The sequence below is a fragment of the Oryctolagus cuniculus genome, chromosome 1 (assembly GCF_964237555.1).
Source record: "Oryctolagus cuniculus chromosome 1, mOryCun1.1, whole genome shotgun sequence".
Lineage (NCBI taxonomy): Eukaryota > Metazoa > Chordata > Mammalia > Lagomorpha > Leporidae > Oryctolagus > Oryctolagus cuniculus.
In genome coordinates this window covers 74,051,740-74,078,043 of record NC_091432.1, presented here as the reverse complement: position 1 = coordinate 74,078,043, position 26,304 = coordinate 74,051,740, and the positions used below count along the sequence as shown (strand labels likewise).

At 44.5% G+C, this 26,304-nt stretch overlaps 1 protein-coding gene and 1 long non-coding RNA gene across 4 annotated transcripts in view; one reads left to right on the top strand and one right to left on the bottom strand.

Moving 5' to 3' along the window:
- The window catches only part of RAB30 (RAB30, member RAS oncogene family), a 141,912-nt gene that overhangs the window by 60,233 nt on the left and 55,375 nt on the right, over window positions 1–26,304 (top strand). Inside the window, exon 1 of one of the 3 annotated variants that reach the window (XM_051821598.2) lies at window positions 376–1,228. The exons of the other annotated variants lie outside the window; for them this stretch is intronic. The gene's annotated coding sequence lies outside the window, so the exon portion shown is untranslated. Of the gene's footprint in view, window positions 1–375; window positions 1,229–26,304 lie in introns of those variants that run through there. 3 annotated transcript variants of the gene reach the window in all.
- LOC138850150 (uncharacterized) lies at window positions 18,070–19,986 on the bottom strand. Its single transcript, XR_011389734.1, has 2 exons — window positions 19,402–19,986; window positions 18,070–18,272 (listed from the first exon to the last, which is right to left on the bottom strand). It is a non-coding gene; the product is annotated as an uncharacterized lncRNA (long non-coding RNA).

Genomic DNA, 26,304 nt, shown 5'->3' with positions numbered 1-26,304 from the left:
CAAACCGGCGTCTGTATGGGATGCCGGCACTTCAGGCTAGGGTGTTAACCTGCTGTGCCACAGTGCCGGCCCCTCAAGATGTTGCTTTGTTGCTGTGTCTTCATAGGGTGAAAGGGACAGAAAGGGTGGATTCTCCCCTTCAAGCCTTTGATAAGGCATTTATCCATCCATGAGGTAGAGTCCTCATGACTTTATCACCTCTTAATACTATTGCATTGAACTGTTGAAATCTTTATTTAATATAGAGTTGATCTTCTGTATATAAAGATAATTAAAAATGAATCTTAATGAAGAATGGGATAGGAGAGGGAGTAGGAGGTGGGATGGGAGTAGGGGTGGGAGGGCGGGTATGGTGGGAAGTACAGCTATATTCCAGAAGCTGTGCCTATGCAATTTATATTAATTAAATAAAAACTTTCTAAAAAATACTGTTGCATTGGGGATTAAGGTTCAACATGAATTTTGGGGTAGACACAGTATTCAAACCATAGTTCCCCTCCACTAGGTGCTAGAAAGAGGTCAGTGAGATAAGGAGGGACTTATGATATGACGGGGATTAGGGGTTGCTTCCTATAGAAGGTAGATCTGGCTGGGCAGTGAGAGATGTATAAGATTTATGTGGCAATGAGGAAGGTGGGATGGGCAACTTGGGTGACGGGAACAGCTACTAAAGTTATACAGAAGCTTTAAGAATCAATCCTGCCAAGGAACAAGTCTCCCAGTTATGGTTTTGTAATTATGAGTGTCCCAACTGCTGTCCATGTGGGCAGCAAGTTAAAAGCAAAGTCTAAACCAGGTTCATGGAGTTGTGTCATGCTGGACAGAGACTCATTCATGATTCATTTAGTAAATATTTACTCAGAACATAGGACTGAGTGTTATGCTAGGCACTTATGTATGTTGGCAGACTTAATACCCCCAACAACTCTGGAGTTATTAATAACCACAATTAACAAATGCAGAGATTGTGACTCAGATATGAAGTAACTCACCCAAAGTCACAAGAGTGGTAGGCAGCAGGGGCAAGACTGTGGGTCCATATTGTGTTCACTAAGCTACACTGCCTCCACCTGGGGATAGGTATGAAGTGATGCTTGCCTTTGAACTTGAAGTCAAATGACATCTGAAACCACATGTCATCTTGCTGGTTTTGAGTATTTCTTGGCTGAGTTATCTTATAACCCTGGGACTTCAGTTTCCTTATGTATGCAATGAAGCCCTGTGTTAGGTGAGTTTATTTCTAAAATTTCTTCCAGATCTCAAACTCATTCCTTCGCTCCTTCATCAGGCACTAATTTAATACCTGTTGCATATCAGGTACTGTGTTGGTGGGCACTGACAGTTGAGATTCAGCATGATGTTTTTCTTGCCTGTAAGGAGATTTAGGCTAGTGGTGAATATATAAAAGAGATGGTTATTTTACAAAATGTTCATAGTGCTGGTAGAGGTGTATACAGAAGACTTCTAGAGCATAGAATTAGGGGTACCTTACTCTACTTTGGTTGAGATAATGTTAAGAGGAGATGACCAGGAAGACAATGGAGACCAAGAGAACCTCATCATTTCTGTTATTCCTATAGCTATGTGCATACTAACTATGTATAAATTCAGTAAACCTATGGTGGATTAAGAACTCCTTTTTCAAGGCTTATGGAAAATTTAACTGAATTTAAGAGTTAAATGTAGCCACATGCCAAATATAAGGTTTGGATTTTCCTTCAGATTTGAGAAAGATTATTGGGGGCTGAATTTATTAAAGGAAATTTGGGAAGTATGGTGCAGATTAGTAAGAGACCCAAGGGACTAGAGTTATCTGAGATGTTTACAAGTAAAGTCACAGGTCAAAGAAGCAAGTTAAATGGCAGGGTAAGATATGTAAATCTCTCAAGATCACTGAGGACTGGTGGATTACTAAATATTAGAATTCTAATACTAAAGAATTAAAGTATGGATTGAGGAGGAAAAGTTAGGATCTAATATCTACTGAGCAGCTACTGTCTCGGATACTGTGTTATGCCTGTTGTATTCATAATTTTGTTTTGTCCTCTCCATAGTTCATAAGGTGGATGGCCTTATCCTTGCTTTACATATATAGAAACTTCAGAGACTCAAAGCAGTTATGACCTACTTAAGGTCATAGATAATAAGAGACGAAGAAGTTGTTCTAGTTGTTCAAGGCCAGGTTTGTTGAAATCAAGGTTTTTGCCACTTCTACCACATACTCCTTCAGGATCCTTCTGGAGGAACTGTACCAAAGTAGGAGCTTCCCTTTTGTCTGCGGAGCCAGGAAAGTAACGATGGTAGGAACACCAGTTCCCAGGGATAAATGGCTTTTACCAAAACACTAATATTTTTTTCTCTTAGGTAGTGTGGAAGTGTTGATCTTGGCAATCTGTCTCTTAGAAGTAGCTCATGGAGGGCCAGTGCTGCGGCTCAATAGGCTAATCCTCCGCCTGCAGCACCGGCATCCCAGGTTCTAGTACTGGTTGGGGTGCTGGATTCTGTCCTGGTTGCTCCTCTTCCAGTCCAGCTCTCTGCTGTGGCCCGGGAAGGCAGTGGAGGATGGCCCAAGCACTTGGGCCCTGCACCCACATGGGAGACCAGGAGAAGCACCTGGCTCCTGGCTTCAGATCAGCGCAGTACGCCAGCCGCAGCGGCCATTGTGGGGGTGAACCAACAGAAAAAGGAAGACCTTTCTCTCTGTTTCTTTCTCTCTCACTGTCCTCTCTGCCTGTCAAAAAAAAAAAAAAAAAAAAAAGCTCATGGCAATCATCTGGGAGTGTAGCACAGCAGATTAAATCACTTCCTGCAGTGCTGGCATCCCATATGGGTGCTGGTTCAAGTACTGGCTTGCTCCACTTCCAATTTAGCTCCCTGCTAATGCACCTGGGAAGATAGCAGAAGATGGCCCACGCCCTTGGGCCCCTGCCATCCATGTGGGGGACCTGGAGGAGGCTCTGGCTCCTGGCTCCTGACTTTGGCCTGGTCCTGTCCAGGCTGTTGTGACCATCTAGGGAGTGAACCAGTGGATGGAAGATCTGTCTCTCTCTGTTTCTCCCTTTGATATAAATAAACAAATCTTTAAAACAAAAAAGAAATCATCTTGGAGATTTGCTGACTGAGGACTGAAACCAGCTAGGTTTATGTAGTTCATCCCCTCTCCCTCCCCAGCAAGGGATAACTCTAGTGCTACAGATTCTGTCTTTATGCCCCTGAGAGACCTTGACATCTCATTCTCAGAGGCCTACTGTGAGATTCTGGCAGTCTTAGCATGACTAATTCTCTGCCTCAGACTCCTCCCTCTTGCTCCCAAGGTCCCTTATAGGCATGGTGTCTTCTCAGGAACTGTTTTCCCAGCTGGCCTTGGAAGCAGGCCAGGCATCTATCCCAAGCCCTTTAACCCCCCAGAAAGTTCTCACACATGCCTTTGACCTGAACTAACTTCCAACATAAGTTGATGAACAATGAAAGTGGGGAAAATCCCCTCCAGTCAGTCTGTTTCTCTGCCCTGCTGTTTCATAATTTGGGCTACTGTGAAATGGATAGAGGATCTGAAGTCAGTAGATTGGAGCTCAAGTCTTGGCTCAAGTCACAAATCCTGACCTGTCTGAGCCTGTTTTCTTAGCTGTAGTTGCAGGACTGATGACAACTTCATCTTCATACTGTTGTTCTGAGAGTCAAATAACTCAATGTACAGGGCAAAACACGGATTTATTACAAGCCTGTGGAATGTCAGTGCTTGTTGTTAATAGACCAAATTTGGCTCCATGAGAAACAGTTCTGGAAACTGAGCAGGATGCCTGTTCTATCATCACTGGCCCCAGTTCCTGGCAAACGTGATCATTACCCGAAGAGGCATTTGTGGCGTCATCCTCCTGTTTATTTTTGTAACCTTCTCATTTATAGCCTTGTAATTGCTACCAGAAGCTTTGGTGATTCTTGACTATTTATCTCTGAAAACTCTGGTCAGACTTGTCTACTCATACCCAGCATTATTTACTCCAGAATAATTAATTGAATTCCTGGAGCTACATGTTGATGCATTTCCTAATAAGTGATAGGTCAGCAGAGATGGCTATGTGTGCTAAATGAGCCTTGTCTTACTTTCTAGAATTCTGGATGGTTGAGAACTCCTGAAGATATCTTAGTAGTTAGTCAGCCTAAGGCATGGCTATGGCAGCTTCATACACATTTCTGGGAATGAAATGAAAATGGAGAAGAGAGTATCTTACTGTAAGTGGTTTATAAGTTTAAAGCTAGAAGCTATTGGAAACTAAAAAGATTCTTTTGTATATTGTCATCAGTTTGTTGAAATTATTGCTCTGTTCTGAGAAATTTTTAGGTGTTCCCTAACACTTGGAGAATGTTGCTTACTCCCATATTTTCATTGCTTAATGTGATTGATATTCATTCTTCCTGGCTGTGGTTGTCAGAGCTCTTTAAGTTATAAATGCAAGAAACTCAAATGTAACTTGGGTGAAGAAGGAATTTGTAGGAAGGATACCAAGGAATTTTACATGAACATGAAAAGAACCAGCTGGCATCAGGACTACCTGGAATCAGGAGGTATTAGGGCAAGTAATTGCCTGAAAAGCCCCCAGATTTCAGTAGCTTAACACAAAGTTTATTTTTTGTTCATCTAGGGGTTCAACATGGTTGTTCCTGGTGATGCAAGGCTGCTTTTAACAGTTCAAGGACCTAGGCTCCTTCTGTATTGTGACTCCTCTGTGCTCGGAATTTACTTTTTTTGATCTACAGATGGAGAAGGAAAATGAAGGACTTCATTTGGGAGGCTTCCATGGAGCAAGTTCTGGAAGTGGCTGATATCACTCTGTCCTCATTCCATTGACCATAACTCAGTGTGTGGCTCCACCTAACAGTAAGGAGGTTGAGAAAGATGGCCTGTTTGCGCAGTAGTTCAAACAAACAAACAAATAAACACGAGTTTGTGGACCACCTGACTAGTTTGAACCACACAGGGATTTTTGCCTTTGCTTCTCTGCCACATGGTAGGGAGCATGGCCTCTGACTGTTTCCCAGCTCTAAGTCTCACTGTTGTTAACACCAGAGAAGAGCTGATCCACACCCTCACTGGCTCCAAGTGAAACATTTCTAAGAGTAGTGATTGCCCAGTTTGATCATTTGGCCACCTGTGGGTCAATCAGTGGAGGTCTGAAGAGCAGGGGTGATTTCTATAGGTATGGATACTGGGCGTTCTAGTTCATCCTAGGGAAGGGGGATCGTTGTGAGATAGCGTCACCCCCTTGCTATCGACTGAAAAGCCCAGTTCTCTTTTTGTCTCTGCTCTTGTGGAACATTTAGTGCAATTTCATAGCTGTTTTTACAACCCTCCTTACCATAGTCACGCCAAGTGATTGTCATTGAATCTATGACACTTTGTTTTTTTGAAGTTTTATTTATTTTGTTTGAAAAGCTGAGAGACAGAGGGAGGAACAGGGAAAGAGAGGTAAGATACCTTCTGTCTGCTGGTTTACTCCCCAAATAGCCTCAACAGCCAGTGCTGGGCCAAGCTGAACCCAGAAGACTGGAACTCTATCTGAGTCTCCTCTGTGGGAGGCAGGAGTCCAAGGACTTGGGCCATTTTCTGCTGCTTTCCTATGCACATAAGCAGGAAGCTGGATCAGAGGTGGAACAGCCTGGACTCTAACAAGTGCTTTGATATGGGATGCTGGTGTCACAGTCAGTGGCTTAACATACTGCACCACAATGCCTGCCCCGACATCGTCATTTCTATCATGTATAACTAGTTTACATAAAACTACGAAAGTGAAAACAGGGTATCCAAAAACTATGACAACATGCTAAGACGGCATCCATTGTAAAATGCATCCTAATTTCCAAGTTGTCAGAATGTGAGACAACATGTCTTTAGAATTGATGATAGATGCTATTTATTGCTCCACAACCAAGCTCCCTATTCCATGCCTTAGCACCTTTGCTCGTTTTCTTTCCTCTCCATTCATTCACTGAGGAGATAGGTATAGTCCAGTTGAAAATATAGATTTATCTTCTGCCTCCTTGAATTTTATTGCCTTTCCCCTTTTCAGGGAAAGGCACCTATCCCTTTCTTGTCTTTCCATCCTGATTTTAGGAGGTACCTGCTGTGTGCCAGGAAGCCTGTTGAACACCTACAGCTCCAGAAGAAATGAGATGGGGTTCTTGGCCTTAAGGGACATATAGTGTTGAGTAGGAAGTGTGGAGGGTGTGGAAAGACAATCATATAAAGAAATGAGTTATGAGTCCTGTTGTTAAAATCTTTGCAGCATACCATATGCCCCCAAAGTAGAAGCAATCATCAGTTCTGCTTTGAAGAGACTGGTTATACAGTGTATATAGTTGAAATGATTATGCCTGATTAAAAGAGTAAGCAGTAGCTTCTTTTGAATATTAACATGTAATTACTTCCGTAGTTCCTGGTAATGATCCTTAAATAGGCCAAGGTGTTTTCCAAAGATTATTTGAATCACCTCAAACTTCTATTAAGCTTCACCTTCAAAAGGTACATGTGGATCTCCTTTCTTTGTGCAGGCATTAATGAATTGCCTGCGGTGATTTTTATGGAGACAGCGAGGAGATATCAGATTTATCTTATTCTAGAGGCAGTCTGCATTTCTTTGCATTAATTACCTCCTTGAAACATGGCTCGTTTTAACCATGTGATTATTTTTCCGGCCCCAGTGGAATACTCGGGACCACACGGTTCAGCAGGGAGAACCTTGCACAGGGACTCAAACCTGGGTGTGAGCAGGGATGACAGGGATGGAGATAATGTGGGTGAGGCTGCTTAGGCCTAGAATCAGAAAACAGCCACAGAATAGCCATGACCTTTACTTAAGGATCCCAGAGCTCAGACAAATATCATGTGTGGGATCCTTATCTCTCAAGTAAGGATGCCAGCTAATATGAAACCTATTTTTATTGGTTAGAAAATACATGAAGGCAACAAGATCTTGGGAAGTAAAGACTTTTTTTTTTTTTTTTTTTTTTTAATAGGTTCATAGAAAGATCAGCACAGAGCCAATGACCTTCTGTCTGTTTTGGCTATTTGAGAAAGCTTACCTAACAAGTCAGGGAAAGAATCCAAATTTAAACTGTTTTTGCTCTGGTTCATGAAGAATCTGGAAATGAGCACTAACATATTCAAGACTTTTTTTAAAACATTTTTTATTTATCTGAAAGAATTATAGACAGACCTTTCTCTCAGTGTCTGTAACTCTACTAGTCAAATAAATAAGTAAAAATCTTAAAAAAAAAAAAAAAAGGGGGGGGGTTGCCACCATGGTGCACTAGGTTAATCCTCCGCCTGCAGCTCTGGCATCCCATATGGTCGCTGGGTTCTAGTCCCGATTGCTCCTCTTCCAGTCCAGCTCTCTGCTGTGGCCTGGGAGGGCAGTGGAGAATGTCCCAGGTGCTTGGGCCCCTGCACCTGCACGAGAGACCAGAAGGAGGCACCTGGCTCCTGGCTTTGGATCAGCATAGCTCCGGCCATTGCGGCCATTTGGGTAGTGACCAATGGAAGGAACACTTTTCTCTGTCTGTCTCTCTCTCTCACTGTCTGTAACTCTACCTGTCAAATAAATAGCTAAAAATCTTAAAAAAAAAAAAATAAAGAATTATAGAGACAGAGAAACACATATATGGGGCCAGCACTGTGGTGTAACGATAAAGCCACTGCCTGCGGTGCTTGCATCCCATATGGGTGCCAGTTCAAGTCCTGGCTGCTCCACTTCCGATCCATCTCTCTGCTATGGCGTGGGAAAGCAGCAGAAGATGGCCCAAGTCCTTGGGCCCCTGCACCCACGTGAGAGACCTGGAGGAAGCTCCTGGCTCCTCACTTCGGATCAGACCAACTCAGAATATTGCGGCCATCTGGGGAGTGAACCAGTGGATGGAATATCTCTGTCTCTCTTTCTCTCTTTCTCTTCCTCTCTCTGTCCATAACTCTACCTCCCAAATAAATAAATAAATCTTAAAAAAAAAAAAAAACACATACAGAGATCTTCTATCCTCTGGTTCACTTCCCAAGTGTTTGCAATGGCCAGGGGTGAGCCGGGCCAAAGCCAGAAACCGGAGCTTCATCTGGGTCTTATCATGTGGGTGGCAGGGGTCTATGCACCTTGGCCATCCCCTGCTGCCTTCCCAGTTGCATTGGCATGGAGCTGGATCTGAAATGGAGCAACCGGGACTTGAAGCAGTGCTCATATAGGATGTTGGTTAGGTGGTGGCCTAATCTTTTTGTTTAATTTTCAGGTCAACACGTCTAGAGCAGGGTATATGGTAGGAAGAGTAAGGTATGTGAATCTACCTCATCATTGGATATTGGGGCTTTTGTGTGGAGAGAGATGGGGTTCTCTCTGGTCCTTCATGAGAAGAGAGAACTCCAATCTCTAGATATAACTTTGTGATTTCTAACCAACAGTCTGACAGTTGAGGATGTGGTTGGAGTGCACTGTATTTGTAAATAGAGATGCTTGAAGCCGGCGCCGCGGCTCACCAGGCTAATCCTCTGCCTTGCGGTGCCGGCACACCGGGTTCTAATCCCGGTTGGGGCGCCGGATTCTGTCCCGGTTGCCCCTCTTCCAGGCCAGCTCTCTGCTGTGGCCAGGGAGTGCAGTGGAGGATGGCCCAGGTGCTTGGGCCCTGCCCCCCATGGGAGACCAGGAGGAAGCACCTGGCTCCTGCCATCGGATCAGCATGGTGCGCCGACTGCAGCGCACTGGCCACGGCAGCCATTGGAGGGTAAACCAACGGCAAAAGGAAAACCTTTCTCTCTGTCTCTCTCTCTCACTGTCCACTCTGCCTGTCAAAAAAAAAAAAAAAAAAGAGATGCTTGAGTGAGGGCTGGTGGGGAAGCCCCCCTCCCTGTCCACTTCAGAACTCCTTGTAAACATTCAGGGAATCAGCAAAGCAAAAGGAAGGGAAACCAAGCTTTGAAATCAGCAAAGGTTTATGACCAGCAGTGATTTATGGATGTACAGAGAAGGAACATTAAGGGAATAATTGCTGGCTGTTTATTTTGAAAAAGTAGGTATAGTGTGAGTTGAGGCAGGGAGCTTTATTTTCTCTTACCTTGCTCTGACTTCCATTAGTGTTCATGGGGTCGTATATTGTAAATGTCTTGGCTTGCTGCCCTGACATAAATGTTTGAATTCCTTGTTTTGGTATTTTGTATTCTTAACAACAACAGGAGAGAAGAGAAAGAATGTTGGGAGCTAAATTATTCTCTGTGCCTTATTATGGATAGGATTTATTCTCTTGGGTTCCTAGCTATTAAGATTATCTGTTCGGATGATCTGTGTTTCTGATAGCTGCTTCTAGATAGCTTTTTAATTTGCCTAAGGGGTTTGTTCAGGGGATGGCTAAATGTATTTTTTATTTGGTGGAACAAGGTGAACCTTAATCCTGTTTACTGGAGCTCTAGGCCCTTTTAAGTATCGCTGTCATCCCAGAGGCTAACAGGCTGTGTGTTTCTCTCATTGTTGTGCCCATCCTGGGGATATTTATTAGGTGGTCATTTGATACACATTGACCCAACTCAGTAGGGGATTTAGTTCTTAGGGTTGTTGCTACAGAATCTATTTATTCAATTGACTAAATGGCAGTTGCAGTCCTGTTGTGCCTCAGGTATTGTTTCAGTTTTGGGAATGTTTGTGTGAAGAGCCAGAATCAGACTGTACAGGAAACCCAGCAGAATTTGGATGTTAAAATGTCAGGGTTTGAAGGGACCTTAGAGATCATCAGATCCAGGGCTCAGCAAGGTTTTCCACTGAAGGACAGAGAGCAAATAGGCTTTGGGTATCACATATGGTCTTTGACACATGTTACGGCCATTTAAAAATGTAAAAATCATTCTAACTGGGGGTGGGGGCATAGGCTAGATTTGGTGACCCCTAACTTTACAGATTCCTCTCATTTTACCAGGGAGGAAACTGAGGGTGAATCAAACCCACATCTGCCATCCCACCCCTCAAGGTCACACAGTTAGTTCTTGGCATAGCTAGATTGGTGACCTTTACTTAAGGATCCTGTGGGTAGGCCCACACCTCAGACTGCCTAATCACTTTGAAGTTATGTAGCTTTGGTCCTGAGGGGAGTATGCATCTTTTTTTTTTATTATTTTTAAAGATTTATTTATTCGTTTGGAAGTCAAATTTACACAGAGAGAGAAGGAAAGGCAGAGAGAGAGAAAGATCTTCCATCTGCTGGTTCACTCCCCAGTTGGCCGGAATAGCTGGAGCTGAGCCGATCTGAAGCCAGGAGCCAAGAGCTTCTTCTGGGTCTCCCACGTGGGTGCAGGGGTCCAAGGACTTGGGTCATCTTCTACTGCTTTCTCAGACCATAGCAGAGAGTTGAATGGGAAGTGGAGCAGACAGGACTCGAACCGGTACCCATATAGGATGCCAGCACTGCAGGCGCCACCCCTACCCACCATGCCACAGCACTGGCCCTGGAGTATACACCTTAATTCTTAAGTCTTCAGTCACATCCCGGGTACTGTGTTTGGGATTGAGGATGGATTTGGGAATTAAGTACTACAAGGTTAGTGCTCTCAGTTAGCTTAGTTGTTGGTGCTGAAGGTAGGGCAGCAGTGTGGCAGGTGGCATATAAGACAAGTGGTGGGTACTGTGGAAGCATGGGAAGGCAGTTCTCCCTCAGTAAGTGGGATGCTTCAGTAGGTAAATTTACTTATATTTTGGAAGCCACTTCCTAACCTAGAGGAATGGAACAGGGGCCTGGTTTCCTTCACGGTTGCTTATTTCTTTGGGGATTGATATCTTACATATATTACATACATGAAGGCTCTCCAAAACATTAATGGGAATATGTATTGTAAAGAAACTATGCATGGATTTCAAAATTTTTTTTGTACCACAATAATCTTATTTTTTAATTCTATCCTACAAACTTTTTGAAATCCCTCCTACATGCATTGGTAGGTTTTGAGGTTAAAGGAACTAAAATAAGAAAGGTGAAGTGAGCATTAGGCCTAGCGGTAAAGATGCTAGTTTTTAAAATTTTTTTATTATTATTTTTTATTCGACAGATAGAGTTAGACAGTGAGAGAGAGAGAGAGAAAGGTCTTCCTTCCATTGGTTCACCCACCCAAATGGCTGCTACTGTCGGAGCTACGCTGATCCAAAGCCAGGAGCCAGGTGCCTCCTCGTGGTCTCTTGTGTAGGTACAGGGGCCCAAGCACCTGGGCCATCCTCCACTGCCCTCATCGGTCCACAGCAGAGAGCTGGACTAGAAGAGGAGCAACCGGGACTAGAACCTGGCCCATATGGGATGCCGGCACCACAGGCAGAGGATTAACCCAGTGAGCCACGGTGCCAGCCCAAAGATGCTAGTTAAGGTGCCTGTGTCCCAAGGCAGGCGTATGGCACAACAGTTAAGGAGGTGCTTGAGATGCCCACATCCTATATCGGAGTGCCTGGCTTGAGTCTCAAGTTGTTCTGCTTCCAATCCAGATTCCTACTAGTGTACTCCCTGGGATACAGCTGGATTCAGTTCTGGGCTTCTGGCTTTGGCCTAGTCCACTCCTAGCTGTTGCTGGCATTTAGGAAGTAAATTGGTGGATGGAAGATCTCTATATTTGAATTCCATCCAGCTATGTGGGAGACCTACATTGAGTACCTGGCTCCTGGCTTTGGTCCACCAGCCATTACAGGCATTTGGGGAGTGAACCTGTGCGTGGAAGTGCTCTCTTGTGCTCTCGCGCGCGCGCTCTCTCTCTTTCTCTCTCTCTCTCGTTTTTCCTTCTCTGTCTCAGAAAAATTCAGAGGAAGATTTTTTGGGGGAGTTAAACTGTTGCACCAGTTTATCTGAGCAGTGGCATTGAGACACGTATGAAACCACACAAGATTAGTCACAGACTCTTTTAATATTCTAGAGCTTGAAGAGAATTTTAGGATTACTTAGCTATAACCTCTCAATTAACAGGTAAAGAGGTGAGATCCAGACATTTATACTACTTACTCTCGGTCGTACAACTAATTCATAGAATCTTAGGGTTGATTCTGGATGGAAAAAGATACCTACTATATCCACCCAGATAATAAATTTAATAATTATAGCTGACATTTATCTAAAGTTTGCTATGGGACCTGAAGTAATATTTAATTCTGACAACCCAATATAATTATCCCCATTTCACAGCTGAGAAAGCTAAGCTCGGAGAGATTTAGTAAAATCTGCCCAAAGTCACCGAGCCCAGTAAGTCAGGATTCAAGTCCAACCTCAAGTACTTCACCATGAACTATGTGCTCTTTACTCCAACCTGATTTAGGGCTGGAACTATGCTTCTCCAAAGTTTGTGAGCTCCTGTGGGCAGGAACAATTTCCCCTTCACCTGTATTTTTTCACTGGGGTTGGGGTATAAAATTTTCTCAGTAGATGTTTGCAGAATGAGTGAACCAATGAATCAGCCAATCTTCAAACATCTTCAAACAGTTGACTCTTTTGGTGACAAGTGAGTGGGAACTCAGTGGCTGAGCCAGACCATGCTTCTTCACCACACCACACCACAACACTTCTTTCACAAGAAAGATAGGCTACTGTGCAGATTTGGGCCAGGAAAGCACATTGCTCTTAAGCTGTCTTTACAGTGGTCCCTCACATTTTTGAGAGCTCGTTGCCCAGTAGAATTCTCTTGGAACATCAAAGCTTCCCTGAAGATGTGACAGCCTGGTTGGTTTCTCTGAATCTGATGAAGTTTGTAGAGGCAACTGGAAGATTCTCTCTACATATAGTCCCTTCTGCACAGCTATTTTAAAGCTGTGGTTTCAAACTATATTCTGAGGCATTCTGGGGTTTGTGGGCTAGAGAATTGAGAAATTCTTGAAGAAAAATTAGGCAGGGATTTGGCCCTGAGCCAAATAGTACCTGAAACAGCTATCCTTGCTTCATTAATGTTTTGGTTCTAACAGATGAGAACAACCAACTCATTTGGTGTGTGGTACCTTACGACATTTTCTTCTCATTCTTATGTAAGTTGAATGTTTTCTAATCTAACAATGGTAATATGCTGGATTGCTCCACCAAAGTTTTGAGGACAAACCTGTCGCTCCCCCTCTTCATGGAGGAACGACACAGGACCCTGCGCTGTTCTTTTGTCTGCTCGGCCCTCCCCGGGTTTGCTGCTGGTTCTTCCCGGGTTGGCTACTGTCCCTTCCACCTCCGTGGAAGGGCGGTTCCCCCTGGCCACTTTCCCCACTTCCGCAGGGGAGCGGCACACCGCCGGCCGGCTCTCTCGGGGGCTGCACAGGTGTTCCCCTTAGGTGTTCCCTTTAGATGTTCCCTTTAGATGTTCCTGGTGCATGCCGTCTCTCTCCTCCTATATAGTCCTCCTCCGCCAATCCCAACTCGGCTGCCCACACGCCGAGCACGCTGCTCTCCTCCAATCAGGAGCAAGTCCTACAGTTTATTGGCTGAACTGGAGGCAGCTGTGTAGAAGCTGTTTTCTCCTCTCCCAGCGCCATATTGTGGGAGAGCAGATGCATAGAATAAGTCTTAATTCCAGTAACTTAGTCTAGTCCGAGTTGCTCCCCACAGATCCCCCTTTCTTTTTATTTTTTGGCGTTGATACGCCCCTGTCTTCGGTGTCCCACGGCACACACTCTGCTCTACTTGCTAGAGTTGCCTGCAGGTTCTTACAAGTCCTATCAATCAGGCAAACCGAATCCGGGTCCTCTCTTCGCCATGTTGTGAGGAGGTTTTTAGGCGCTGATGCGTGCCTGTGTTCGGTGCCCTGCAGCGCATGCTCTGCTCTGCCTGCAGGTGCTTACAAGCCCTATCAGGCAAACCGAATCCAAGCCTTCTCATTGCCATATTGTGGGGAGGCCTATTGGTGTTGATTCGTGCCTATCTTCGGTGACCTGCGGCTCATACTCTGGTCGAGCCGCCTGCTGGTGCTTATCGCCCTAATCAGGCAGACCGAATCCAAGCTCTCTCATTGCCATGTTGTGGGGTGACTTATTGGTGTTGATAACGTGCCTGTCTTTGGTGACCTGCGGCGCATAAGCTGCTAGCCGCCCGCAGGTGCTCATCGCCTCACTAATCAGGCAGACCGAATCCAAGCTCTCTCATTGCCATGTTGAGGGGAGGCTTTATTTTTCTCTATATCTCCAGGCATTCCTATCTCTCCCATTTTACGTCTGTCTACCAACATTCCTATTTCTCTTATTTTACTTTTAAACTTCTGTTTCTCTTATCCCTGCGGCTTCCCGGCGCCCGCCCCGAGGCTGCTTCTCGGCAGCTTCCCGGCTCTGAGCCGCTCGGCTTCGCGCGCACACTCCACGGTCTCGCACTAGCCCAGCGTTCCCTATCTACTTGTGCCCCGCACGCTCTCTCTGCGCGCGGCGGCCTCTGCGAGTCACACAGCCCCAGCTCACGTCTCAGCCACTAGTATTCAATCTAAGTTCCCCGGGCTAACCTGGCGAATTCAACCTAGCTCACGCGTCTGCGCCTTTCGGTCTGGCTTCCCGTCCTTTGCTCCTCAGGCTAATCTGACGGATTCCAACCTAGCTCATACGTCTCCGCCTCTAGTTTTAGATTTTCGCCTTTTGCTCCCCGGGCTGACTTGACGAATCCCAAACTGGCTTACGTTTCCGCCTCGGCCTGCCCCCCGCGGCTTCAATTTCCCTAACATTTTTCTCTACCCGGTATGTTTCCCTAAGTTTTCTTCCAACAATATTCCTCCCTCATTTCTCCTGGCCTCTCCCCACAGTCCGCATCCGAGTCTGTTTGTTCTAGCTTTCACTTTCGACCTTAGAGATTTCTCCCAGCTTCCCCCCGTAGTCCGTATCTGAGTCTATGCCTAGGCTTTCAATAGCTTCTTCCGGCACCTTTTTCGTCCGGCTTTTCCCTAGGCTGTTTGCTAGTCTCTCTCTCCGGCATTTTCCACTTCTTCCCGTTTCTTCCCTCCTAAGTTTCCTATCCGAGTCACGGCACCATTATGTCGCTCCCCGTCTTCGTGGGGGAACGACACTAAACCCTGCCTAGGCTTCACATCCGAGTCACGGCACCATTATGTCGCTCCCCCTCTTCGTGGAGGAATGACACAGGACCCTGCGCTGTTCTTTTGTCTGCTCGGCCCTCCCCGGGTTTGCTGCTGGTTCTTCCCGGGTTGGCTACTGTCCCTTCCACCTCCGTGGAAGGGCGGTTCCCCCTGGCCACTTTCCCCACTTCCGCAGGGGAGCGGCACACCGCCGGCCGGCTCTCTCGGGGGCTGCACAGGTGTTCCCCTTAGGTGTTCCCTTTAGATGTTCCCTTTAGATGTTCCTGGTGCATGCCGTCTCTCTCCTCCTATATAGTCCTCCTCCGCCAATCCCAACTCGGCTGCCCACACGCCGAGCACGCTGCTCTCCTCCAATCAGGAGCGAGTCCTACAGTTTATTGGTTGAACTGGAGGCAGCTGTATAGAAGCTGTTTTCTCCTCTCCCAGCGCCATATTGTGGGAGAGCAGATGCATAGAATAAGTCTTAATTCCAGTAACTTAGTCTAGTCCGAGTTGCTCCCCACACAAACCATTTTAGCAGATTTATAAAGATTGTTTTTAAAAATAAAAAAGCCCTCTTTACCTGGATTATGGTTTGTTATGTAAAGAACAGTGTGGGCTTTGTTTGCTGTTCACCATAAGCACAGTTTCTCTCTACTGCACAATGAAGCTGAGGTCCTTAGATTCTACTTCAGAAAGCTATGTCCTTTGAACCCAGGCTATCTACATCAATATATAGCATTAATAATTGCTACATATCACTTGGGAGAAAAATTCAAATTAAATAAAGGAGGCCTTTATTAGGTTGTGAAAAAATAGATTCAGACTCTACTGGTAACTGTTTAGGGGTTTTTTGGGGGGAGAGATCAAAGATACCATTCTCATTTATAGACATTTGAGAAATCCCTTAAAATATGAAAACACATGAATATTTGTTTTCCCTTTTAAAAGATTTACTTCATTTTTATTTGAAAGTTAGAAGGATAGAGAGGGAGAGATAGAGATGGGAAGAAAGCAAGGAGGATAGGGAGGGAGAGATCTTCCAAATGGCCACAATGGCTGGTGCTGGGCCAGGCCAAATCCAGGAGCCAAGAACTCCATCCATGCCACCTTTGTGGGCAGCATAGACCCAAGTACTTTCACCATCTTCTGTTGCTTTCCCAGGAGCATTATCAGTAGAGCAGCCAGGACTTGAACCAGAGCCAGAGTCTCAGTCAGTGGCTTAACCTGCTGTGCCACAACGCTGGCCTGAAATATTTGTTTTCTAGCACAAGATAATTCAAAGACCTACTTGTGTTTCTTACCAAAGCCTTTTTCAAGTCCCATTCAGTTGTATTCATATTTTCTGACTACATCAGGAAGAAAACCTCACTTAGTGATTACTTGCCACTAATACCTGCCTTTAAACAATTTTTTTTTTTTTTTTTGGGACAGGCGGAGTGGACAGCGAGAGAGAGAGAGAGAGAGACAGAGAGAAAGGTCTTCCTTTTGCCGTTGGTTTACCCTCCAATAGCCACCGCGGCCGGCGCGCTGTGGCTGGTGCACCACTCTGATCCAAAGCCAGGAGCCAGGTGCTTCTCCTGGTCTCCCATGGGGTGCAGGGCCCAAGGACTTGGGCCATCCTCCGCTGCCTTCCCAGGCCACAGCAGAGAGCTGGACTGGAAGAGGGGCAACCGGGACAGAATCTGGCGTCCCGACCAGGACTAGAACCCGGTGTGCCAGGGCCACAGGCAGAGGATTAGCCTGTTGAGCCGCGGGGCTGGCCCAGCAATTCTTAATTATTAATGCATCTTTCTTTTTTTTTTTTTTGACAGGCAGAGTGGACAGTGAGAGAGAGAGACAGAGAGAAAGGTCTTCCTTTGCCGTTGGTTCACCCTCCAATGGCCGCCGCGGCCGGCGCGCTGCGGCCGGCGCGCTGCGGCCGGCGCACCGCGCTGATCCAATGGCAGGAGCCAGGAGCCAGGTGCTTTTCCTGGTCTCCCATGGGGTGCAGGGCCCAAGCACCTGGGCCATCCTCCACTGCACTCCCTGGCCACAGCAGAGAGCTGGCCTGGAAGAGGGGCAACCGGGACAGAATCCGGCGCCCCGACCGGGACTAGAACCTGGTGTGCCGGCGCCGCTAGGCGGAGGATTAGCCTAGTGAGCCGCGGCGCCGGCTAATGCATCTTTCTATAACTATGTCAGGCCATACTCCTGGTTTCCTATGGGTTGTATCTGCTTGAATTCCCTCTTTGAAGCAGTAGTTGCCTCCAGTAAGAAGCGATGGGAGGTGGGGGATGGTGAGAAAGAGTGAGAAAGAGTGAGGATATGTTCACCTAGTGACCTTCTGTGTTGACAGATAATAGTCAATGTCATCATATGGTGGAGATAGGCAGATGTTGTTTTCTATTTAACTTTTTATTTTGAAAAATTTTTTTCTGAAAAATTTTAAACATTCCAAAGAACACTTCAGAACCCTTTAACTTCAGTTTACTAATTGTTAACATTTCATCAATCTGCTTTATCTTTCTCTATGCATGCATAATTACATTTTTGGGATGGGGTAGTCAGTATTTATTTCCTAAGCCTAAAATGACATTCTTATGCATAACCACAATACCATTATCATGCCTTAGACATATAACATTAATTCCAAAATGCTTTCTAATATACAGTCTGCTTACATCTGGGTTTTGGTCAGCTAGCTTTTGCTGTGTAACAAATCATGCCAAAACTTAGTGGCTTAAAACTACCTCCATTTATTCATGTTCATAGTTCTGGGGTCAATTGGGTGGTTTCTCCTACTGTGGATCAAGCTCAGCTGAGTGGCTGGACTTCCTCACTCATCTGTAGTCAGCTGTTGAATCAACTAGGGGCTGACTGGTCTTAGTTGGCTTCAATTTGCAGGACCTGTGCCTATTCCGAAGGGTCTCATCCTGCAGCACGCTAGGCTAGGCTTTTCCCCACGGCTTATGGGAAGTTGCAAGAGAGAGTGAAAGTACACAAAGCCTTGTGAGGCCTAGGCTTTATGTTGCAGTCTTTTGGTCACAGAAAGTCACAAGCACAATTTCCTCTTTTTTTTTTTTTTAAAGGTTTATTTATTTATTTGAAAGGCAGAGTTACAGAGAGGCAGAGGCAGAGAGACAGAGAAGTCTTCCATCTGCTGGTTTGTTTTTAATCCAGGATACAATCAAGGACTACACATTTAATTTGGTTGTTTTGAGTCTTCAGTATCTTTCCTTCTTTCTTTTACTTATTTATTTAAGAGGTAGAGAGCCTGAGACAAAGAGAAACAGAGAGTTAAATAGAAAGAGCTCGCATTTGTTGGTTCACTTCCCAAATGCCTGCTAAGGCTGGGGCTGGGCCAGGACTGAAACTGGGAACTGGGAACAGTGTCCAGGTCTCCATGTGGGTAATAGGAACCCGATTGCTTGAGCTGTGACTGCCACCTCCCAGGATCTGCATTGGCAGGAAGCCTGAACCAGAGCTGGAATCCAACCCAGGCACTCCCATGTGAGACATGAAGGTTTTAACCACTATGATAAATGCCCATTCCTCTTTTTTCTTTAAATATATAAGAGTCTCTCCTCCTTTTTTTATGTGTTCTATGATATTTTAAAGATTCTAGGTCTGTTTTCTTCATATCTCACAATCTGAATTAACCTACTATTTCCCTATGATTTTATTCAGGTTAAACATTTTGGGCAAGAATTCTAACTAGCTGATGTTATGTATTTCCCATTGCATGACAAAAGAAGGCTTTTAGTATGTTTGTCCAGATTATTAATGAGGCTAACTGCAATCATTTGGCTTAAGTGGAGACTGCCAGATTTCATAATCATAAAGATGCCATTTCCTGGAGGTAGTTTTATTTTTTTTTAAGTCTGGACATTTGTTGTCAACATTCTTCCAATCACATCAACATATATTCATTAGATACTGACTGTGTATCAAATCTACCTAATGTAGTGCTGTGAGGAATCCATAAGAACTGGAAGGAATGTTGCTTGTCTAAAGGAATGTAGTTTTCTTGAAATATCTTTTAAAAACTGGAACCAAAAATAGAGGATTGGTGATTCTGAAATTGTGATTAATTTATAAAAACTTATTGAGGTATGATGTACATACAGGAAGGTATACATATTATATAAGTGTATAGTTTGAAGACATTTTCAAACTGAACATATCAGTGTAACCAGTACCCAAATTAAAAATAGAATAGAACAAACATCTTAGTAAGGCGGACTTTTAACTGCATAGAATTTATATCTAAGTAACTTTTCATTATCAACTTACGAATGGCCCAAGAAATCATGATCACTCTAAGCTAAAAATGCGGTTATTCAACTTGGTCATTCTCTGTATTCATCAAACTTGATTCAGATAACTTTTCACAAAGTACATACATCTCTTCCTTTACCGCTGTCCCGGAGCAGCAGGTGACCTCTTCCTTCCCAAGGGTAGCCTTTCTTTTGTCTGTTCAGTGCTGTCCCCTCTTGGTTTCCTGGCTTTGCTCCTTGCTCTGTTTCTTTCTTGTATATCCTCCATTTATCTTCCCTTTACTGCTTTTCCTTTTCTTCCTGCTTCTCACTTCTACACTTATCAGCAGTCTTGCTTCTCCTCATCAGGCTGCGATTTTTCCCTCTCCTTCCTTTTATTGTAAAATTTGAGATTGCTTCATCCTCTTTAATCCATTCATTCAATTGCTCTCCAAAACTGATTTCTTTCCCAATAATTCCAGTAAAGTGCATTGGCAAGCTCCTACTTATCAAATAAGCCATTTTCAGCTTTTCCCCCTTAGGTTTCATCTTCCTTTGGATGTTTTGCTCATCTTTTCTTTCAGACTATCTCCTCCCGCAACTTCCACTAATTGTGGGCTCTTGAGTCCCTGTCTACTGCTGGAAGAACTCCTCTGTTTTGACTTCCCTGGCAGAAAAACAACAGTAATTCTGGCCTCATTCATACAAGGTCCCAACCCCACCAATCTGTAATTATCCTTCAGCTTTTTCATTGTCACTTCCCTTCATGGATATATATATATATATATATATATATACATATATATATATAAACACACACGCACACACATATATATATCTAAAGATTTATTTATTTATTATTTGAAAGGCTGAGTTACAAAGAGGCAGAGCAGAGGCAGAGATCTTTCACCCTCTGGTTTGCTCCCCACATGGCTGCATCAGCTGGAGCTGGGCCGGATGTTGAGGCCATATGGGGAATGAACCAGCGGATAGATGATCTCTTTCTCTGCCTCTGCCTCTCTGTAACCCAGCCTTTCAAATAAATAAGATCTTAAAAAAACAAAACAACAACAACAACAAAAAAAACAACCTGAAAAAATGGCTTTGGATCAGAGATTTGCCACTTCCTATATGACTCTGGGCAAATTCCATTGTCTCTGGGCTTCCATTCCTCATCTGAGTAGTACCATTGCTGTCTATCACAGAATATTATGTAGGTTAATTAAGAGGTAAGCTATGAATGTAGCTGCCACAGTATCAGCAGATGCTCAGTCCACTTTGAAGTTTGGTGCTTAACTCTTAAGATGCATAAGAGAGTTCTGTCAAGTTTCAGTTTGATTAGTGGAAATGTTTATGTGGTGCTCCTGCGTGTGCATGACTCTAAACCTGGATGTAAGATGCCTGCAGCTCCCCCCCCCCCCCCCCCCCAGCACGTACCTGGCTGGGAAGACAGTTCTAACCCAGGAAATCAGTTGTTAGTCTGAGTGATGCTGAGTCTGGTAACCCAGCAGGGCCAAGGCCAGAGGCTTCGTGGGAGTGCTGAGCACATACCCCAAAATCTAAATGATCAAATGTGACATTGCATGGCCCATTTCTTGTCAAGGTGGATTGGACTGCTCTGTCTAGACAGCTGTTCCCCTTGGGAAATCACAGTTGCTCTAAGAGGAGGCACATGGTCTCCTGTTAAGAATACCAAATGGGCCTGTGAGCTGTTGGGGGTTGAGGGGCCTGTGGAGCGGAGCCTGTAGAATGGAGCTGTCTGCTTCTCCACATATGGCTGTTTCTGGAACATTATGGCAGCCTTCTTCACACATGTGAAGTCAGTAGAGCCCATGGCGCATGAGAACGTGGAAACATAGCTACTAGCCTTTCCAGAGCCAGTGCCTCTGTGCTTTCCCTGGGGAGTGCTGGGAGGAGTTGAAAGACAAGCCTGGAACACGGATTACTTGCTAAGAAGGATAGCAGAAATCTCCATGAAATTTGCTTCCTAGATATGATAGCCTAAGTCGGTCTCCTAAGTGGGCTGTCAGGGTGAGTGTCTAGATAGACATGGCTTCAAATCTTGGTGTTGCAATGTCCTTGGCCTAGATACTTAATATCCAAACCTTGGTTTGCTCCTTGTAACCTAGGGATAATAATGACCCCTGTCTTACCTGGTTGCTGTGAGGATTAGCTGATGGTGCATGCAAAACTCTTAGTCCTGGACACATAGCAAGGCTAGGTAAATGATCATCCTTTTTTATCAGGCAGCACAGGTCAGGATTTTGAGTTTGATATTTTTGATGAGCCTCACCCACGCTAAACTTTAAGTCTTGATTCTTCACTTGCCAGCTGTGTGTCTTAGACAAGTGATCAAGCCTCTCTGAGTCAGTGTTACATGCAATTTCAATTCCACCTTGTAGTGAAAATGAAATGAAATCAGAGTGCCTAATATATAGTAAGTGCTCAAAATTCTCATTTCTTTCCCTTCTGCTTCTCAAGTATCTGAAATACGGTCCCTTTAAGCTTGTTAAGATTCCTCACTAGCTTTGTATGCAGCTGTGGGCAGATAGCTTTGGCAGGAGAGAGGCTTTTTTTTTTTTTTTTTTTTTTTTAATGGCTGTTTCATAATCTGTTGGCCTGGATCTGTTGCTACCACACCCTGTGTTTCTCAGGGTCTCTGGGTTCTATTGCAGTTAGCGTGTGCCTTGCTTCTGACCTAAATGACCTAGAAAGTGGCTGCTATGGAAGATGGAACTGAATGCAAAATAGATTTTTTTCCCCTGCTCTTGGGGGAAGAAGCTGGCTTGGGGATTGTTAGCTGAAGCGAGAGGGGCTGGCAGGCCTGGACCACAGTTGGACTTGGCGGCCAGGGGTTTTCTGGTTTTCATTAAAATTCTCTGGCTGTCTTTCTGGATTGCTCCATTGGATACGACTGTACTCTGGAGCTGGTTGTGCTGTTCTGTCTGCCATATACACCCTCAAATCACAGTGGCCTGAGGACAAGAAAAAATTGCAGGTGGAAAACAGCCTGGCTGAGGAGTCTTGCTCACCAATCTTTGTGATAAAGGACCCCTGTCTATAACTACAGAGCTTGAGTTTTGCAATGTCTCAAATATCGACGGAAGGCAGACGTAGCTGAGCTGGGAATGGGTAGCAGAGAAAATCCTATTACAGCTTGCTATTGAGGACAGCCTTGTTCTTAAGAGCAGAAGGAGGTTTCCTGGCAGCTGTCAAAGGTTTTCCAATTGTACATTCATGAAATCAGCTTGATCCCAGCATGCTTCTGAGACCCTCATGTGGCCACGGGCATTTGGGTGGGCGGCAATTCTTTGAGGGTGACGGACTGGACTACAGTAAAGAGGATTCAGGTTTAAATGTTGATTTCCAATAGCTGAAGCAGTCTCACTTGAGGTTGGAACTTTGGTCTGAAAACCTTGGTTCTAATCATGACCTGTTAGTACCTTGTGTTGTGACCTTGGGCAAGTTGCTTTCCTGGATCTCAGCTTCACTCTGAGGTTGTGAGGATTAAATGAGATAAGTTATGTAAGCTCTTGGCATATCATATGTTCTCAACAAATGGTAGATGTTATTACAAATTGGTCTAGATTTGACCTGTCTTTCCAACTCACCAAGATATATCCCAATTCTGTCATCTAAAACATGAGTTCTGCATCTCTCCTAGCTTTGTGTCATTTAACAATTTGAGGCAAACATATTCCCGAGGGCAAGCTTAAACTCCTCTTACCAGAAAAATACATCAAAGCCATGTTATGTTTTCCAATGAGAGGGTTAAGATGTCAGGTGTTTCATCTATAGGTAACTTAGCAGAAAAAAAAGTTTTTCTTATTCTTGAAGAACAGATTATGAAAAGAAATTTTAATTGATGTCAGGTATAAATGATCCCTGATGATACTCCAAAGAGTGCACCACTGAGGGTCCCATTTAAAAAAAAAGATTTATTTATTTATGTATTTGAAGAGTACAGTGACAGAGAGGGGGGAGAGAGAGAGAAGAATAAGAGAGAGAGAGAGAGAGAGAGAGAGATGGATCTTCCATTTGCTGGTTCACTCTCCAAATGCCTACCATAACTGGGGTTTGGTCACCCTGAAGACAGGAGTCAGGAACTCCATCTGGATCTCCCATGTGGGTGGCAGAAACTCAAGTACATGAGCCATCATCTGCTGCTTCCCAGGATGTCCATTAGCAGAGAGAGTTGGAATTGGAAGAATAGTAGCTGGGACTTGAACTGCCATTTCAAAAGGAAATGTGGATATTCAAATGATGTCTTGGTTATATTTCAAATGCCAGCCCCAAGGAACTTTTTTTTTTTTTTTTTTTTTTTTGACAGGCAGAGTGGACAGTGAGAGAGAGAGACAGAGAGAAAGGTCTTCCTTTGCCGTTGGTTCACCCTCCAATGGCCGCCGCGGCCGGCGCACTGTGGCCGGCACACCGTACTGATCCGATGGCAGGAGCCAGGTGTTTCTCCTGGTCTCCTATGGGGTGCAGGGCCCAAGGACTTGGGCCATCCTCCACTGCACTCCCTGGCCACAGCAGAGAGCTGGCCTGGAAGAGGGGCAACTGGGACAGAATCTGGCACCCCGACCGGGACTAGAACCCGGTGTGCCGGCGCCACAAGGCGGAGGATTAGCCTAGTGAGCTGTGGCGCCGGCGTATGCTATTCTGATACTTGATTAATTGATTGTGTGGATGTTGCATTCTAAATTAGAAATAGTTTTGCTTCAGATTTTTAATGGTTATTGCATCATTGTCTTCTTGTATTTTATTGTTGATATAAAGAAGTTGGAAGGGTTCTTATTATTTCTGGTTCTTTGTATATAGCCTGTGTATTTGCTTTTTATTTTATTTTATTTTTTTGACAGGCAGAGTGGACAGTGAGAGAGAGAGACAGAGAGAAAGGTCTTCCTTTACCGTTGTTTCACCCTCCAATGGCCGCTGCGGCCGGCGCACCGCACTGATCTGAAGCCAGGAGCCAGGTACTTATCCTGGTCTCCCATGCGGGTGCAGGGCCCAAGCACTTGGGCCATCCTCCACTGCACTCCCTGGCCACAGCAGAGAGCTGGCCTGGAAGAGGGGCAACCGGGACAGAATCCGGTTCCCCGACCGGGACTAGAACCTGATGTGCCAGTGCCGCAGGCGGAGGATTAGCCTATTGAGCCACGGCGCCGGCCCTAGCCTGTGTTTTGCTTTTCCCCTTTCTGACAGCCTGTAGAATCTTCTCATTGTCCGCAGTTTTCTGAAATTACACAGAAATTTCACACTATTCTTGGTATACTTGACTGTTTCAACCTGTCAACCTGCACCTTTTAGTTCTTCCAAATTTTATTGAATTATACTCATATTGTTATGTTTTTCTCTACCCTTTTTCCTGTTGTCTCTCTCTCTCTCTCTCTCTCTCTCTTTTTGTGTGTGTGTGTGTAATGTTTCTTATTCAGATAAAGGGCCCCCTGTACTGTTCCTCTAGAATATTTGTAACTTCTCTCTTCTGTTTTTCATCGCTTTGTCTTTTGATTTTATTCTCTGGAAAACTTCCTCAACTTCATCTTTCAGTCTTTTTATTGGATTTTTAAGAATTATTTTATGCTGTCAATTTCTAAGAGCTCTTGTATTCTGAGTGTTTCCTTTTTATAGTATCCTATTTTTGTTTCATGGATTCAGTTTTATTTCATTTTTATGAGACTATTAATGGTATTTCCCCACACTCCCACACAGTATGTATTTCCTTCATGTTGCTTTTCTGTGTGGGCTGTGATCTATATCCTCATTACAGAATTTCCCAAGGTGTCACTTTGAATGTGATCCTTAGCTGTGTAGCTTCCATTACGAAGGAGAGGGAAAGTGTCAGGACTTGACTTTACAGTAAGAGAAGGAAGCCGCTCACAAAAGACTACACAACATATGATTTCATTTATGTGAAATGTCCAGAATAGGCAAATCGATAGAGACAGAAAATAGATTGGTAGTTTCCCAGGGCTGGGGAGCAGGGATGGGTTGGTTGGGGCGGGGGTGCAGAGTGACTGATAATGAGTATTGCGTTTTCTTTGGGGGGATGAAAATGTTCTAAAATTGATTGTGGTGATGGTTGTATAACTGCATACACTAAAAACCACTGAGTCACATACTTTAAAAGGATGAATTGTTTAGTATATGTATTACCTTTCAATGAAGGTATTAAGAAAAAACCAGAAGCTATGTCAGAAAACCCCTATTGAGGGATGTGGATCATTTACTCTGAGCCTCACTGTAGGCTGGTCTGAGTGGGCTGCTGGTTGGGAGCCTCTGTTTCAGTATCTTCAGGTTTTCCCTTGATAGTATTCACCCAAGGAGGACTTTTCCACTGTCCTTTGCAGAGTGGGGATTTACCTGGCAATGAATGAGAAGAAATGGAGGGGAGACTTTGCAATATACCTTCACTAGATGTAGTACCCTGTCACTCTTATTTCCCACCCACGTGTGCTAGGCACTTGCAGGCCAGAGATGCTCTTCCTGTTACGGAAAATTCCAAAGATTTGCAAAAGCAGAGAGGGCAGTACAATGAGCCTTCATGTACCCATCATTCAGCCCTGCCAATGGTTCACAGACATTTCTGTTTTATCTTTATTTCCCTATGCCTTTCCCCAGATTCTTTCCAAGCTGCAATGCTCTTAGACATTTCTGTTTTATGCCCTCCAGAGGTTAAGTGTCCAGAATTCTGTCAGTGAGGAGGAATCTAGGGATCTGACTCTTTCAGCAGCTTTCACTCCTGTGTTCTTTATTCCAGCATCCTTCACTCCTGCGCTGGGAGTGCGAGGTACTGCCAGTTCTTGTGCTTTTTAAGGATTCTGCAGTTTAAATCAGCTGGATTCTCAATTTTCCTTGCATTTGGTTTAGGTTTCAGATTCCTTGAGTCAACTAAATCATTTGCTACTTGTTCTTATGCGTTCCAAGCTTCCAAAATTTGATACCGTTCTCTCCTCTCATCCTTCCCTGCAAGGTTTGTTGGAAAGAAAAAATAGTACCTTACTGAATCTTTGTGGGCTTTAGAATTAATTAAGTTAATGACTGGCTGCA